The sequence below is a fragment of the Macrosteles quadrilineatus genome, unplaced genomic scaffold (genome assembly GCF_028750875.1).
Source record: "Macrosteles quadrilineatus isolate MER2022 unplaced genomic scaffold, UCM_ALF_1.0 Scaffold_1__1_contigs__length_201487025, whole genome shotgun sequence".
In the NCBI taxonomy this organism is placed as follows: Eukaryota; Metazoa; Arthropoda; class Insecta; order Hemiptera; family Cicadellidae; genus Macrosteles; species Macrosteles quadrilineatus.
The window spans coordinates 53,035,133-53,048,761 of NW_026542594.1; the positions used below are offsets into that span (position 1 = coordinate 53,035,133).

Consider the following 13,629-nt stretch of genomic DNA (forward strand, 5'->3'; position numbering starts at 1 on the left):
GATATGTCTATTCACAAAAATATGTTCGGGATCTGCCCCAGTGGCTATGGAGTTTCTAACTAAGCCTATATAAACATTGTCAGTAGTTGATTTTAAAGTCGGTAATTTCTCTTGCCTACTCTCATGAAAACAGTTGCTTAACAACGCGTATATCACATAACTGATCTCAGCCTCGCCGACACCGTCACCGCCTGCTCATCAACATAACAAACTACACAACATATCTCGCATCTAACCAACCTGTTGTGAAGCTGGTCTAGCACGTGCCACTCTCAACGTCATCATCCGCACACAACAACACTGATATCAATAATCAACATAACAAACTACACAACATATCTCGCATCCAACCAACCTGCTGTGAAGATGATCTATCACGTGCCATTCTCAACGACTTCAGCAGCACACAACACTGATATCAATAATCAACATAACAACTACACAACATATCTCGCATCTAACCGACCTGTTGTGAAGATGATCAATCACGTGCCACTCTCAACGTCTTCAGCAGCACACAACACTGATATCAATAATCAACATAACAAACTACACAACATATCTCGCATCTAACCGACCTGTTGTGAAGATGATCTATCACGTGCCACTCTCAACGTCTTCAGCAGCACACAACACTGATATCAATAATCAACATAACAAACTACACAACATATCTCGCATCTAACCGACCTGTTGTGAAGATGATCTATCACGTGCCACTCTCAACGACTTCAGCAGCACACAACACTGATATCAATAATCAACATAACAACTACACAACATATCTCGCATCTAACCGACCTGTTGTGAAGATGATCAATCACGTGCCACTCTCAACGTCTTCAGCAGCACACAACACTGATATCAATAATCAACATAACAAACTACACAACATATCTCGCATCTAACCGACCTGTTGTGAAGATGATCTATCACGTGCCACTCTCAACGTCTTCAGCAGCACACAACACTGATTGGTGTTCAGTTCTTTTATCTAATAATTTTCTTTAGCCTTTACTTAGAACAGCTGATGATTTAAAAAAAGATTCCTACTGTACAAATAAACAAGATTGATTTATGTTCGTCTTGAAAACATGACTTTTATTTTCTCTTTCTTAATTTTTTCATTAATTTACTCAAACACTCCACATTATTTAATGGTCCTTCGATCCAAGATATTACTTCAGCGATTTGGAATTACTTTTTTCTACTAAAACTCTTCATACATCAATATTTCCTCATTTTACTCATTGTTTTCTGTGCCTTTGAACTCTTACCTAACTGAACTCTTATTTCCACATTGGAACTCTTAACCCACTCATTTACACTTTGTGAATTTTTTACATTTATCTCATCATCTTTGTACAATGGCATCTCCAAATAGTGATTTTAAAATTGAAAATTATACACGACTCACATCTTTTATTAAAACTCGTCTCAAAGAAATAAGAAACATCGTTGATCAAACATGTTGAACAAGAAGAAACATTAACAGTTGTGCAACACGAAGCCTTAAAGACTCTCATGCAAGAAACCCAGAAGAAGAAAGAAGACTTTGATTCTTATTTTTATCGAATTGTAAGTACATCAAGTGAAGATGATTTGAACATTGAAACTTTAGTTCAAGATTAAGACCAAATCAGTGAACTATTCATCCACATCACCAGCTACATTAAAGTGCTGCTTTCAAAAATTGGTTCTAACCCTTATTTGGCCAAGGTTAATTGCAGTTCAGCTCAACCTCATAAAACTACTGCAGTGCATGTAATCAACCCGAACTCATCAAGTCCAGCTCAACCTCAGAGAACAACTGCAATGAGTGTAACCAAACCGAACTCATCAAGTCCAGCTCAACCTCAGAGAACCACTACAATGAATGTAACCAACCCGAACTCATCAAGTCCAGCTCAACCTCCGAGAACAACTGCAATGAATGTAACCAACTCAAACTCATCAAGTCCAGCTCAACCTCAGAGAACCACTGCAACGAATGTAACCAAACCAAACCCATCAAGTGAGTTTCAAACAAAATGCATCCAGCTTATACAACCTGAAACAAAACTCATCACGAGGTTGGTGGCAAACACTATGCCTAAGTTCGCAAACTCGAAAATTAGAATACCACAGTGACAGTGACAAAACCTCAACCCATGAATACAGACACAACAGTGAGCTCAACTACATTGACAAGTGACAGTGCTACTATCCATCCTACCAACTTTGCTGTCATACCAAATGACCGTGCTGTTATAAACCCTACTGATAAAACTGTCACCCATCCTACTGGCCGGGCTGCTATCCAAACGATAGACAGTGCTGCCGTTAACCCAACCCACAGTGCAACCACTACAGTAAAGACAGTCAAGCAATCCAGTCAAGTGGTTGTATCTTCCGATGGAGCTCTGACCAATAGCTACTCTTCATCACAAACTACAGAGGAAGCGCTCATCCTCCAATCTCAACTTGTTGAATTATTGAAACAAGAGTGCTTTGAATTGAAGAAATGTGTTATGAACTGTCAAGACTTGCTCACTTCTGTTACTCAATCTCATCATAAAACACCAAAGTTCCTTCAAAACTCTGATGCTCAACATTTTAAAGAGCTAGGACTTCGGTGGTCTCCAGCAACTGTTTTTAAGGTGTTTCCCAGCAAAGATGGTATAGGTTGAAAAGAGAAGTAGAAAAATGCAAACAGGTGCTATAGCCGGCCTACAACTAACTTTTGTGTTAAGTAATGTGTTTTGTTCTAAACTAACTGTTGAAGTGAGGACACTTCAAGGCCGGGAGTATGTTCAGTTCTTTTATCTAATAATTTTCTTTAGCCTTTACTTAGAACAGCTGATGATTTAAAAAAATGATTCCTACTGTAGAAATAAACAAGATTGATTTCTGTTCTTCTTGAAAACATGACTTTTATTTTCTCTTTCTTAACTTTTTCATTAATTTACTCAAACACTCCACATAGGTATCAATAATCAACATAACAAACTACACAACATATCTCGCATCTTACCGACCTGTTGTGAAGCTGGTCAAGCACGTGCCACTCTCAACGTCTTCAGCAGCACACAACACTGATAGGTATCAATAATCAACATAACAAACTACACAACATATCTCGCATCTAACCAACCTGCTGTGAAGATGATCTATCACGTGCCACTCTCAACGTCTTCAGCAGCACACAACACTGATAGGTATCAATAATCAACATAACAAACTACACAACATATCTCGCATCTAACCAACCTGCTGTGAAGATGATCTATCACGTGCCACTCTCAACGTCTTCAGCAGCACACAACACTGATAGGTATCAATAATCAACATAACAAACTACACAACATATCTCGCATCTAACCAACCTGTTGTGAAGCTGGTCAAGCACGTGCCACTCTCAACGTCATCATCCGCACACAACACTGATATCAATAATCAACATAATAAACTACACAACATATCTCGCATCTAACAAACCTGTTGTGAAGCTGGTCTAGCACGTGCCACTCTCAACGTCATCATCCGCACACAACACTGATATCAATAATCAACATAATAAACTACACAACATATCTCGCATCTAACAAACCTGTTGTGAAGCTGGTCTATCACGTGCCACTCTCAACGTCATCATCCGCACACAACACTGATATCAATAATCAACATAATAAACTACACAACATATCTCGCATCTAACAAACCTGTTGTGAAGCTGGTCTAGCACGTGCCACTCTCAACGTCATCATCCGCACACAACACTGATATCAATAATCAACATAACAAACTACACAACATATCTCGCATCTAACAAACCTGTTGTGAAGCTGGTCTAGCACGTGCCACTCTCAACGTCATCATCCGCACACAACACTGATATCAATAATCAACATAACAAACTACACAACATATCTCGCATCTAACAAACCTGTTGTGAAGCTGGTCTAGCACGTGCCACTCTCAACGTCATCATCCGCACACAACACTGATATCAATAATCAACATAACAAACTACACCACATATCTCGCATCCAACCAACCTGTTGTGAAGCTGGTCTAGCACGTACCACTCTCAACGTTTTAGCCAATATCAATAATCACTCATCAAACTACAAAATATCAAATCTCGCCCCTCAACCACCATCCAACCAACCCCTCGATGATAGGTAGGCTGATATATGCCAACATTCACTTAGTTTTAAACATCTAAATATCTCCTAAGATATTTTTTATATTTACTCTATTTCATGTAAGGTTCACATGAGTGTTGTTTTGGCAGTTACAGTTTCTGTCTTGCCTCAAAATTAGCGTACCACCACCCAGCCACCAGTCCAAGGCCGGCGGAGCATCAGCTAGGCGAGTGTTAAAATGCTAGTTGCATCACATCTAGCGTCGGACATATGAACATTCTGGACTCCAATTAAAGTCGACTTTGTAAACTACACCGCCTAGCAGCAATCACTAGAATCACCGAACCTACAAATAGAGGCACCGCGGGAGTCTAGGCATAGCGTTAGGGAGTGTTATGGTAACGGCTCACGCATTCACAATCAATAGATTACCCTCATAGGTAGTCTTCATGCTCAGCTCGTTATGGACGTTAGGTACTTTATCTAGTGTGAAAATTGACCTTCGAACTTTGGAAGGCCCTCCTCTACAATCAGGAAGTAAACGGGGAAAATTTACGTTACAAACCGTTTACGAAGCATTCGCTAAGGTTCGTCGAACTCTCTTGCCTATGCTACATCATTGTGTGGATATTATTTGTGTTCTAAATATCATGTTACTAGTTCGATAGTAGTTCGTAGTCCAGTTCGTATTAGTTGAGATTAGATAGGTATACAAATTGTATAAGGAATTACTAGATTTTATACCAAGAGGGTTTATTGTCTTGTTAATTGGGATATTATATTAATAGTGCAGAGGTTTTATGGTTTAAAAGCTCTCCCTAGACGGCGAGGCCACTGAACCTGCCCCTGTAGACGTTCCCGACCTTGGGTTGCTCGTATTTTATCTCGGAGACTCAGGTATGCGCGGCGCTTCTTAACACAACCTTCCCAAATTTCACTTTTTAGTAGAATTTCGTAGCTCACGCTAATATGCTTGGGATATCCATCGAGGTATATAGGGGTATCAAGTCTCTGTTCAATAATTATTGATTTCGTGTTGGGGTGAGTAATATAGGATGAATTCTGTCATAAAACATTCACTGTAATATTAGCATCAATTGATGTCATAGTGTTGAAATAATTGGTCTACATCGAGTGATCCTCCTTGATAGGGAAAGTAATGTTACGGAAAACTCGTATTTGGTTTGAAATACAGTGATATGATAAAACTTCAGGAAGGAAACATTTGACTCGTAGGTTATCTAATGATGTATACTCATTAGGTTCTCTCCGTGGGTGTTTCAAAATATCCTATCCTCTACAAAAGTGTTATTAAAGAATAATAAATACTACGATAAAACGAGTTTCTAAAACAGATTTAAAATATGCAAATCGTGTTTATTGACTTTTACATACGATTGTAAGTTAACTTTCAAATAGCACTTTGTCGACGAGTTAAATTAGTCATTACAGTGATGCCTTTTCATGCGTGTAATATTTCATATAGCATGGTCAGATCAGTCAATGGACCGGCACACGGGGGCGAGCGGCGTGACTGTATAACCATTGTTGTAGCTCCCGAGCTGTGATTAGACTTCCGCTTCGACAGTAGTACGAGTATGGTTGAATCTTTGATCATCAGGAGATGACAATTCCTACAATGTTGTAGACTGAAGAGTATTTATACAGGGTGGTAATAAAGTCCGATGACAGTTAAATATTTAAAAAAATAATGTAGATAGAGCTACAATACTTGGTACAAAGTTACAGAGCATAAAACTTTATCTTAACACATATTCAGTGATCCAATTACTTCTTCAGGGGGACGGCCCACAAGGAGTCGGAAGAAAATCTTAAATGGAAGCATAGGTCAATATGTACATCAAATGAAAGGTCTTTTTTAGTAGAATACAATGCCGCAAATCGCACTTCAAAAGGTTGATCCTGTGCAAAATGGCAGCCGTTCAAAGATTTCTTGAATATGCCATTTTGAATCTTTGAACGACTGCCATTTTTTACTCAGACGTTCTTTTGAGCTTGAATTTACTGCATTGTAATCTACTAGTGAAGACCTTTAATTTGATGTGCATATCGACCTATGCTTACGTTAAAAATTTTCTTCCGATTTCTAGGAAACGTTTCCCTGAGGAGTAAGCGTATAATAGCAATGCAAATTAAATGAATCTTTGAACAACTGTCATTCTTGGCTCTTTGCGGCATTATATTCTGCTAGTAAAGACCTGTAATACGATGCACATGTCAACCAATGCTTCTATTTAAGATTTCCTTCTGACTCCTTGCGGGACGTCCCCAGGATATGACAGAAAATTGATATTTCCTAAAATAAGTAGATTTTTAGGTGTGGTGTTGATTAACCAAATCTTATTGATTTATCTGTTGTCGATTAGAAAATATTTAACTGTCTTCGGACTTTATTACCACCCTGTATAGTTTTTTTTTAATTATAAAACTTGTTGGGCTTAGTAGTTCTTTTTAAAAATCACTTTTGTCAGTATTTAATTAATAAAAACTCCCGGCCAAAATATGCCCGGCCAGAATATTCAAGGACAGAATTAATTATGATGTGGTAGGCATCTTCTCTCGATTCATTTACTACTAACTATAGTTTTAACTATTATCCTCCTGATTGAATCCATCCACAAGTCATACTAATGTATCGGTATATTCAAGTGATTCCCAAACGAATACATTTCTCAAATTTAAAACACTGAGTGGTATTAATGACTGAAAGTTGATCGATATGTAGCCTACATGTAAACTCATTCAATCTTTACAGACCACATGATATCACTAATCATGCAGTAATGCTTATTGTTTGTATACAGCAATAATGTGATTGACGTAATTCCGCAACTGTAGGCCTACTTCACTATCTTTAGATCACCGCTCAGACCAACAGGTCCATAGACCATGAAACGGGCAGTATAGCAAAAAAATGTTGTTTACTAGGTACCTTAGAAAAAATTGCAAATCATGTCATACTGTTGATGTGACGATTTCACTAGTAAGATCTGCTAGTATCCCCCAACCTCAACGCTAGCGGCGGGAATGTCCTATCTAATCACAGTGATAACAACACCAGCTTATCTGCTGTCAGGCAGGAGATGAGGCCAGGGCAGGGCCAGATACTGTCATGTCCACGTCAGTCGCGGCCACAGATGCTCCTCTCTGTTGCCAGGAAATGAGGCCAAGGCAGGGCCAGATACTGTCATGTCCACGTCAGTCGCAGCCACAGGGGCTGCACTCTGTTGCCAGGAGATGAGGCCAGGGCAGGGCCAGATACTGTCATGTCCACGTCAGTCGCGGCCACAGATGCTGCTCTCTGTTGTCAGGAGATGAGGCCAGGGCAGGGCCAGATACTGTTATGTCCACTTCAGTCGCGGCCACAGATGCTGCTCTCTGTTGTCAGGAGATGAGGTTAGGGCAGGGCCAGATATTGTCATGTCCACGTCAGTCGCGGCCACAGGGGCTGCTCTCTGTTGCCAGGAGATGAGGCCAGGGCAGGGCCAGATATTGTAATGTCCACGTCAGTCGTGGCCACAGGGGCTGCTCTCTGTTGTCAGGAGATGAGGCTAGGGCAGGGCCAGATACTGTCATGTCCACGTCAGTCGCAGCCACAGATGCTCCTCTCTGTTGCCAGGAAATGAGACCAGGGCAGGGCCAGATACTGTCATGTCCACGTCAGTCGCGGCCACAGATGCTGCTCTGTGTTGCCAGGAGATGAGGCCAGGGCAGGGCCAGATACTGTCATGTCCACGTCAGTCGCGGCCACAGATGCTGCTCTCTGTTGCCAGGAGATGAGGCCAGGGCAGGGCCAGATACTGTCATGTCCACGTCAGTCGCGGCACCGGGGGCTGCTCTGTGTTGCCAGGAGATGAGGCCAGGACAGGGCCAGATACTGTCATGTCCACGTCAGTCGCGGCCACAGATGCTGCTCTGTGTTGCCAGGAGATGAGGCCAGGGCAGGGCCAGATACTGCCATGTCCACGTCAGTCGCGGCCACAGATGCTGCTCTGTGTTGCCAGGAGATGAGGCCAGGGCAGGGCCAGATACTGCCATGTCCAAGTCAGTCGCGGCCACAGATGCTGCTCTGTGTTGCCAGGAGATGAGGCCAGGGCAGGGCCAGATACTGCCATGTCCACGTCAGTCGCGGCCACAGATGCTGCTCTGTGTTGCCAGGAGATGAGGCCAGGGCAGGGCCAGATACTGCCATGTCCACGTCAGTCGCGGCCACAGATGCTGCTCTGTGTTGCCAGGAGATGAGGCCAGGGCAGGGCCAGATACTGTCATGTCCACGTCAGTCGCGGCACCGGGGGCTGCTCTGTGTTGCAAGGAGATGAGGCCAGGACAGGGCCAGATACTGTCATGTCCACGTCAGTCGCGGCCACAGATGCTGCTCTGTGTTGCCAGGAGATGAGGCCAGGGCAGGGCCAGATACTGCCATGTCCACGTCAGTCGCGGCCACAGATGCTGCTCTGTGTTGCCAGGAGATGAGGCCAGGGCAGGGCCAGATACTGTCATGTCCACGTCAGTCGCGGCCACAGATGCTGCTCTGTGTTGCCAGGAGATGAGGCCAGGGCAGGGCCAGATACTGTCATGTCCACGTCAGTCGCGGCCACAGATGCTGCTCTGTGTTGCCAGGAGATGAGGCCAGGGCAGGGCCAGATCATGTCATGTCCACGTCAGTCGCGGCCACAGATGCTGCTCTCTGTTGCCAGGAGATGAGGCCAGGGCAGGGCCAGATACTGTCATGTCCACGTCAGTCGCAGCCACAGATGCTGCTCTCTGTAGCCAGGAGATGAGGCCAGGGCAGGGCCAGATACTGTCATGTCCACGTCAGTCGCGGCCACAGATGCTGCTCTCTGTTGCCAGGAGTTGAGGCCAGGGCAGGGCCAGATACTGTCATGTCCACGTCAGTCGCGGCACCGGGGCCTGCTCTCTGTTGTCAGGAGATGAGGCCAGGGCAGGGCCAGATACTGTCATGTCCACGTCAGTCGCGGCCACAGATGCTGCTCTCTGTTGTCAGGAGATGAGGCCAGGGCAGGGCCAGATACTGTCATGTCCACGTCAGTCGCGGCCACAGATGCTGCTCTCTGTTGCCAGGAGAGGAGGCCAGGGCAGGGCCAGATACTGTCATGTCCACGTCAGTCGTGGCCACAGGGGCTGCTCTCTGTTTCCAGGAGATGAGGCCAGGGCAGGGCCAGATCATGTCATGTCCACGTCAGTCGCGGCCACAGATGTTGCTCTCTGTTGCCAGGAGATGAGGCCAGGGCAGGGCCAGATACTGTCATGTCCACGTCAGTCGCGGCCACAGATGCTGCTCTCTGTTGCCAGGAGATGAGGCCAGGGCAGGGCCAGATACTGTCATGTCCACGTCAGTCGTGGCCACAGGGGCTGCACTCTGTTGCCAGGAGATGAGGCCAGGGCAGGGCCAGATACTGTCATATCCACGTCCGTCGCGGCCACAGATGCTGCTCTCTTTTGTCAGGAGATGAGGCCAGAGCAGGGCCAGATATTGTCATGTCCACGACAGTCGTGGCCACAGGGGCTGCTCTCTGTTGTCAGGAGATGAGGCCAGGGCAGGGCCAGATACTGTCATGTCCACGTCAGTCGCAGCCACAGGGGCTGCACTCTGTTGCCAGGAGATGAGGCCAGGACAGGGCCAGATACTGTCATGTCCACGTCAGTCGCGGCCACAGATGCTGCTCTCTGTTGTCAGGAGATGAGGCCAGGGCAGGGCCAGATACTGTTATGTCCACGTCAGTCGCGGCCACAGATGCTGCTCTCTGTTGTCAGGAGATGAGGTTAGGGCAGGGCCAGATATTGTCATGTCCACGTCAGTCGCGGCCACAGGGGCTGCTCTCTGTTGCCAGGAGATGAGGCCAGGGCAGGGCCAGATATTGTCATGTCCACGTCAGTCGTGGCCACAGGGGCTGCTCTCTGTTGTCAGGAGATGAGGCTAGGGCAGGGCCAGATACTGTCATGTCCACGTCAGTCGCAGCCACAGATGCTCCTCTCTGTTGCCAGAAAATGAGACCAGGGCAGGGCCAGATACTGTCATGTCCACGTCAGTCGCGGCCACAGATGCTGCTCTCTGTTGTCAGGAGATGAGGCCAGGGCAGGGCCAGATATTGTCATGTCCACGTCAGTCGCTGCCACAGATGCTCCTCTCTGTTGCCAGTAAATGAGGCCAGGGCAGGGCCAGATACTGTCATGTTTACGTCAGTCGCGGCCACAGATGCTCCTCTCTGTTGTCAGGAAATGAGGCCAGGGCAGGGCCAGATACTGTCATGTCCACGTCAGTCGCGGCCACAGATGCTGCTCTCTGTTGTCAGGAAATGAGGCCAGGGCAGGGCCAGATACTGTCATGTCCACGTCAGTCGCAGCCACAGATGCTCCTCTCTGTTGTCAGGAGATGAGGCCAGGGCAGGGCCAGATACTGTCATGTCCACGTCAGTCGCGGCCACAGATGCTCCTCTCTGTTGTCAGGAAATGAGGCCAGGGCAGGGCCAGATACTTTCATGTCCACGTCAGTCGCGGCCACAGATGCTCCTCTCTGTTGCCAGGTAATGAGGCCAGGGCAGGGCCAGATACTGTCATGTCCACGTCAGTCGCGGCCACAGATGCTCCTCTCTGTTGCCAGGAAATGAGGCCAGGGCAGGGCCAGATACTGTCATGTCCACGTCAGTCGCGGCCACAGATGATCCTCTCTGTTGCCAGGAAATGAGGCCAGGGCAGGGCCAGATACTGTCATGTCCACGTCAGTCGCGGCCACAGATGCTCCTCTCTGTTGCCAGGAAATGAGGCCAAGGCAGGGCCAGATACTGTCATGTCCACGTCAGTCGCGGCCACAGATGCTCCTCTCTGTTGCCAGGAAATGAGGCCAGGGCAGGGCCAGATACTGTCATGTCCACGTCAGTCGCGGCCACAGATGCTGCTCTCTGTTGTCAGGAGATGAGGCCAGGGCAGGGCCAGATACTGTTATGTCCACGTCAGTCGTGGCCACAGGGGCTGCTCTGTGTTGCCAGGAGATGAGGCTAGGGCAGGGCCAGATACTATCATGTCCACGTCAGTCGCGGCCACAGATGCTGCTCTCTGTTGTCAGGAGATGAGACCAGGGCAGGGCCAGATATTGTCATGTCCACGTCAGTCGCGGCCACAGGGGCTGCTCTGTGTTGTCCAGTTTCATTCTCATTTGAGTATTTTAGTTTATCAAATGTATCTGTCGTATTAAAATATCTATTTACCTTAATAAATCTGTAGAATAATGAGAGTGTTGTATTTATAATTTGTGGTAAATCTTGAAAACGAATTGTAACAAATATTGAAGATTATATCGCTTTACCAACTATATTTATTTGAGGCAAACAAAACGCTATGCCTAACATATCTAAGACACATTTATTATATTAGCCTTTCTGTTTAATTAGTGAAATTTAAGCTGTATAAAGCCTGTTTCAAATGTTGCATAGAGTTGCATGGCGTACCTTTACTCCATTAATGAAAACTACCCGGTTAAGCAATTTATTTGCCTCAAACCAACATAAACGTGTTTGTTTTCCTAGCAATAAAAAAATGTTTTCATTTCGTTACATAAATTGGCTAGTGTCGTCATTCAGAGTCTGAGTGGACCCAACAATAGGCCGCTGACGAGGGATCGCTGGGAAGCTGCACAGGTGACTCGCGATTGATGGCCAATTCGATAATGGACTGTTGAATGAATTATTCAAAAACATTCCTCTTCCAAACAGCCGGCACTTAAATCTCCGCTGCATGTTCATCAGCCACTTGATTTTATTGTTGCATTGTGTAATTTGTCGTATCTATCATTGTCGGACATGTTGTCATAAAGTAGTAAGACAAGGTTGTGGATGCATTTCTGTTATTATCACCTTATACAAATTTGGATTAGTTATACTAATACATAAAAGGTTATGTGATAAGCTTTGAATGTAAAATATTTATAAGGTCCCTAAATATATAGGTAGAATAAATTAAATGTAACGTAGGAAAAATAATATGACTCATTCAAATATTATTCTTACACGAATACTATAATTCTAGTAAAGTAGGTAATAAGTATATACAAGCTATGTCAGTACTTGTATACTTACAGTAGTGCAAAACACCAATCCAGTCTCCAGGTTTGCGTTGTTTATGTTTCTGTTTCCCCACAGACATATGGGAAGTCAACATGTTACCACTTTGTTACTATTTTAGTCACTTATGCTCCAATTGACCCAGTTCAGTGTTTAGTTTGCTTTCTCGCTGTTTGTATTAGTAGCACGATAGCGCCAACAGTAGAAAATAGATATGCGTGGAAATTTTATGTACATGTCAATGAAGAAGTCGCGGACAAAACCTAGTAAGATATGGGATTTAGATACTGTAATTGTCATCGGGGACTGACTAAGGAGATCGCCCCTCACTTTGCTGGAGAAGGGGCCTACAGAGGTTCGGATTATACTAATCCTTTTATTCCACGATTAGATGTGGAAGATGTCTGTAAACCGATTATACAAGTCAGAGTCTCAGGTACACCAATGGACGGGATATGGGGAGTAAACGAATATCTAAGTAAACAATTCAACCAGTAAAATAAGTGGCAGTCGGTGTTATGTTTACTACTAAGCCGGTGAAATCGGACATACTTGCCTTAAACAAATAGGCCCGAATAATTGACATTTTAACAGTTTGTCAATGCAGATTTGTATTTTTTATAAAGAGTTATCCTTATTGCACGTTATCTTTCACGCATTAACGTGTGCTACTCTTGTTTATGTTAACAAGAGTGAAACTTCAAAATATTGTGAAATTCCTTATACTATAACCCAAGTGAGTATGTTTTATCTATGAATGTACCTACAGTATAATGAAAAGAGTAACATGTGACTGAACGGCTCATGTACGTACATGATACTAGATAATAAAACGTAATACTGTACCTATTATAAGTTTGCATACTTGAAACACAACCACGCAAACATACTAGTTTGGCCAGACATACTACTCAGGAGTGAAGACCTGTGTATTGAGGAAGGAGTGTCATAGCTTAGATGAAGTAATATAATATCACTTCTATGGTCATAGTTCAACTGCCGATTTGATATACAGTACTGGCTTGGGCTTGGGGCTTTTCTCCTTGCCTTCAAATGCCCATGTAAAGCATATTGGATAAAGAAAAGCATTTTTATTGACCTTCGTGGTAATATAAAGCATAATAGATGTTTAAATTTGTATATCCGGCATTTCATAAAAGCTATTGGCAAAATTCTTATATATTTTTCAGTAGTTCTACAGTATTACATTTTTCGATTTTGCGTTCTGTTCAGTTGTGTGACACACTGCATTTGTTTATGTGAACTACAAAATGGAAAGACAATGAGATCTGTTTGAGGTTTTGGTTTTACCTATTTAGCTCCTACATCTTCAGAGGTATTATTTGCCACGTCATTTTCTCAATTTATCAGTGTTTTACCGTGATATTCTAACCAAAGTGGCA

The 13,629-nt window shown here is 44.2% G+C and overlaps 1 protein-coding gene across 3 annotated transcripts in view; it reads left to right on the forward strand.

The window, feature by feature from the left end:
- Positions 1-13,629, forward strand: part of LOC128983073 (papilin) — a 274,271-nt gene that overhangs the window by 72,458 nt on the left and 188,184 nt on the right. The gene's annotated exons all lie outside the window — the stretch shown is intronic.